Genomic DNA, 5,245 nt, shown 5'->3' with positions numbered 1-5,245 from the left:
ATGTTTATGCTCCGTATAAAAAGGAGCTGGGAACTAGGGTTTTGGGCGGGGCTTGCGGGCGGGTTTTCACCAAAACAATGTGACGACCCGAGTGGGTGGGGTTGGATCGGATTAAAGCCCACCGAGAGTCTCAAGACAGGGTATTTGATAATGACATTGAAAATTTATTTTTTATTTTGGTTTGAAAAAATATTTTAATATGATGCAAATATAAAAGTGTTTTTTTATAGAATCCTTATAAGAGTATTTTATGTTTTAAATAGTTTATTAATAATTTTTCGAAAAAAAAACATAAAATTGTTATTGATGTACCAATATCCAGCATACTGGGCTTGAGTTGAGGGTTCCTATCAAAACCAAGCACTATGCCGAGTAATAGCAACCAACCATGCCCAACTCTTTTAATCTCTCAAATTAAAAGAGTAGGAGGAGGCTTGAAGTATAGAATCACCCCTAATGTCACCTTAACATACGGCTAGTGTGTTCCCGTTGAGGAAGCATATAACAATCATAAATGCTACAAAACAATGTGTGGTACAGCCTTACACTAGGCATACATGGCGAAGGTGGCTGAGACGCAAAGCCAATACCCTACATGGGACACGCCCCACTGAAGGACACCAACTGATGTCATGCCATAACAGGGTCCAAACTCGTAAGTGAGTGACACGTGACCTGAGCCATATAGAAGGATAAACCCTTCGCATATGCAAGGTGAGAATAGCCATTATGCATGTATGATCCATTATGCCATTATTCTTCTACACTTTGTCTAGGTCTTCTTCATATTAGTATCATTTGCTAACTTAGGCATCGAAGGAATCACATTCCGCACACCAAGCAAGCCTTCATGTTCACCTATCTTCTCCTTTGCAAACTCTCTCAACCTAGGTTTGGCGGTAATTTACAATATCATCAGTTGGCGTGTAAGTGGGAAACAAGTAGTCTTCAATTCATTGGCAAAGATCACATGTCGAACACTAGGTTGAGGAGTGTCAAAAGGAATGAGGCTAAACTCTCAATTCAATCGAACCTTCAGGACTAGCATATCTCTACTCTCAAACTCTAGCTACAACAACGATGTTTGACATGGTGCATTTATTCTGTTTTCTATTCAATGTTGAGAGCATTTTTAGTGAACTCCTTAAATTTTCTCTAATTTTAGGAAGGAAAACGCACTTTTTATATTTTGGAGAGACGATTTTCAAATGAACTAAACATCAAACTCTCTACATCTTTCTTTACTTTAGTTAAATATTCTTTTTTTATTCTCCTTACATGTCTTTCACTTTTTGGCCTTCACTTTTGATTGAGAGAAACTAATTAGCTTTCAAAACGAAAGAATATTAAAAAATTAAATGGCTTTCACTTTTTGGCTCTTGATATTTGAGGAGTGAGTCTGACAAATATTAAGATTAAGAGAGATAAGAGAGCTTATTAAATGGCCATTTTTGTGAGATTTCTACCAAAAAAAAAAAAAAATAGAGAAATGCTAAAATAAACACTAAAGCAAGAAAGATATGATTCAAGCGTAGCATATGAAGATGCAGTGTAGTCCTCCACAACTTAGCTCCTCAAAATTATATAATAATATCAAAGTATCAATTATAGAGCTATTATGATGTCCGAACATGTGATGATCCTCTCCATTTTACTTGGGATCAATTCTATGGTCCAAATTAAATTTCATAGATCCAATTTGGTGCTAAGCTGATGAACAGAATCACAAAAGTCTATGTAGCACTTGCTAAGGTGCATGTTGACTATAGCATAATATCAGTTGCAAGATGCAATGAATTGATCGAGTCATAGTTTTATGATAGTTTCTACCACTAGGATGAGCAAGTTTCGATTAAAGTGACCTTACACAAATACTTGAAATCTGGAACATAAGTTTCAACAACAAGAAGATTTAACTGCGCTAATGAAATTTTTTCCACAAGTTAACAAAATCAATGTTAAAGTAGTAAGCAAAAAACAAAAAGACCATTCTCTTCCTCCTTTTTGCACCAAGAATCATTAAGATCAAAACAAAAGGCTAGGCATGATAAGGCACTATTGATCAGCACAAAAGGCCCATTAGAGCATTTTTTATTATTAAAAAAAAATTAATATCCAAAATAAATACATGAGCATATATGTTCTTTCAATGTATTCTAGATCCTAATTGAAAAACATGCCACAAGCTTACCAAGAATCTTACTGTAGTATTTATTCTCAAGGCCTAGTGTCATTCATAAATAAGGAAATGGTCCTTACTGGGAAGAGTGGAGGTTGCAAAAGGCAGAGCCAAAGAGAAGTACAATAAAATTTTCTTGCAAATTGCTTTCCAAATACATATTTCAAGCAACAATCTCTCCTACACATTAAGAGCAAGTCAAATTAAATAATAATTCTGCAGAAGCGAAATTTTTCATGTGGCTACAAGTAGAAATGTATCCATGATATATAATGTTTACAAAAATCATATTTAACAAATATTCTTTCCATTTAGCATCAGCTAACAAGCTCTTAAAGAACATTACATAGTGAAAATTACAAGACCATGAGATGGACATCTCAACTGAGGTGTTCATTTGAAAAGTCACTGAATAAAAATAATAATGTAGGGAATTTCATTTGACAATGCCTTAAGAGTCCTCCTGTCTTCTTCTTTCTCTTCTTCATCCAACCTCTTTTGCTAAAAGTTCAGTTTTTTATGTGAAACTTCTCTCATCTGTTTCCTCACTCTTACCTTTCTTTAGTCACTTATGCGACATGACTATTTCATTCTCATTCTTAGCATCATGGTCATTGCTTAGATTACAAGAATAATGCCTAACAAAGTGATGTACAAATTTGTATCTACAATTTATTATCAAGCATTAATTAAAATACGCACTCCTTTCCATCTCCCTCACCCCCATCCTCCATCTCCCTCATCCTCCTGTACTCCAACATTAACAAGTCAAAGAACTTCATCAATAAGTATCATGTATGTACAGTCATGGTAATAATACACGGACAAATCGGTTTGTAGGAAATTTTCTACATCCCACATATAATTTTGACATGTGTCTATTGGCATGTGAGAAGCACATGTTGTTTTAAAAGCATGTACTTCTCACATGCTTTTTTAATAGCTTTAATAAAAAAATAAAATAAAATAAAATAAAAAAACTTGTGCTTCTTACATGTTTAAAGTACACATGCTATTTTTATATGTGAGTTGTAGAAAATTTCTTACAAATCGGCTTGTAGGAAAATTCTGTCTATAATACACCCAGGAGAGCATAGAAACAAAATCTAAATATAGACTAGCATCTATGTATAACCCTTGAAATGATTCATTAATAAATTTAGAAACCGATATATTTCTCAATTTTCAAGTTGACACAATTTTGTCAATTTTCTCTAATATATTCAAATTTTAGGTGAGGCCATTACATGTTGTGGCAGCCACGTTCTTTCCTATTATAACTCAATAAGATAAATTTGAATTCCATTATTACTATTATTATTATTCATAAAAGTGTAATGACAGAGACAGATCAGGGAAAAAAATTTGAGTCTCATTTTATCAAATAGAAACATAACTTGATGATTTATTTGTATGAAATGAATTCTCATACTGCTTAGTGTCCCATAGGCACCATTGTAAATTTGTAATACACTAAATATTTTGTTCATATAGCTATTAGACAGAAGTAAAACTAACCAATTTCTCAAAGATAATGATTAGTCTCAGTTACTTGGGCATTGTCATTGGCATTGAGATTATCATAGCCACCACTTGTTAGTGGGGCTGGATTGGCTTGATGCAATGGTAGTGTGACCATAGGTGGGACACCTTTGGAAGCGGGTGATGTTGTGCTTCTAGGAATTGTTGTGGTTGCACTCATGTTGAAGTTGTATACTATCACCTCTCAAAGAGGGGATGAATACCATGAAGTTACCCTCCTTACCATTAGATTGAATCAGAGTCATCAGATAACTCATCACTTAAAGTGACCTTCATGGGTTTACCTTTGGACCTTTGGTAGTTAAGACACTCATCCTAATATGTCCAAAACCTAAACACTTATGGCACCTGATAACTTGGCCAGTCTTCCCCTTCTTAGACTCTCAGCCTCTACAACTGAACCCAACAATCCATCCAACCCTTCACATTGCTGCCTTCTGCAATAACAGGCAACAAAACTACGTCTTCCTCTCCCTCCATACTCCAACAACTCAATATAACGACCATGCTTGTTTTTCCTTCGCAGCACCACATAAGCAGTGCTTCCTTGACGAAAGGTTCGCCAATTCTCACTGGACTCATCACCCTTAGCGAATCCCTCCTTTGCTTTCATCAACCATACTATGCTTGGCCACCCAGGGATGACTGCCCGGAAAATGCTTCTACTCCTCTCGGCCAGTCGCACTCCACTGCTAACATCAGACCGAAATTCAAAGGACTTAGAGTCCACATAACAGAAACCTAAGTAACCCATTTCTCCACCAAGATATTACTAGTGCCAAAAGCTAACTTGACGAACAGAATTCTGATGCTTGACCTCCACACTGATCCTCACGCACCACCCCCTACCCTCACACGCTAAAGGGTGCTTAATTGCTATGCTTCTAATAAAAAAGAAACAAGACGCGCTATTTGAAGATTAAATGTGCAACTTACGTGGTGATGTGGGGATAAGTGGTGTCGATCTCTTGATCTTTAAAGCTTCTTGCATTCCATCTCTTCAAATTTGGAAGACAACATCTGAAGTTTTGAGTTTTTAACTTTTTAACATATTGTTTATCTTCGTGCGTGACTTATAAAATTTCCCAAGCTTCCTTGGTGATTTCACACAACGAGATTTGTTGAATTTATCAGGCGATACGGCCCTAAAGATTGCATTAAGCCCCTCACTATTCCAATTACACTCAACATGTTTTCCCTTGGACCATGTGTCAACATAAGCATCTGGTGGCCTTGTCCATCTCTTTTCCATTGAAATCCACACATTATAATTCAAGGACTTAAGGAAGGCTCTCATGTGAATCTTCCAATAAATGTAATCGTTTTTGTCAAAGTACGGAGGGTCTGATAGAAATTGTTGATAGTACGTTTGAACATTGTACTTGTGCTTGTGCTTGTAACCTGCATTGTGTTGCTTTATTACATGGTTGATATATAAAAACAAGATTGTCAGCAATATAAGAATGTTCATTATCTCACTTTCTAGGACCTACAAGTATGATAAACATGAGACTGCACATAAAA

This window comes from Alnus glutinosa, chromosome 6 (genome assembly GCF_958979055.1).
Source record: "Alnus glutinosa chromosome 6, dhAlnGlut1.1, whole genome shotgun sequence".
Classification (NCBI taxonomy): Eukaryota; Viridiplantae; Streptophyta; class Magnoliopsida; order Fagales; family Betulaceae; genus Alnus; species Alnus glutinosa.
This window is presented reverse-complemented; position numbering follows the sequence as displayed.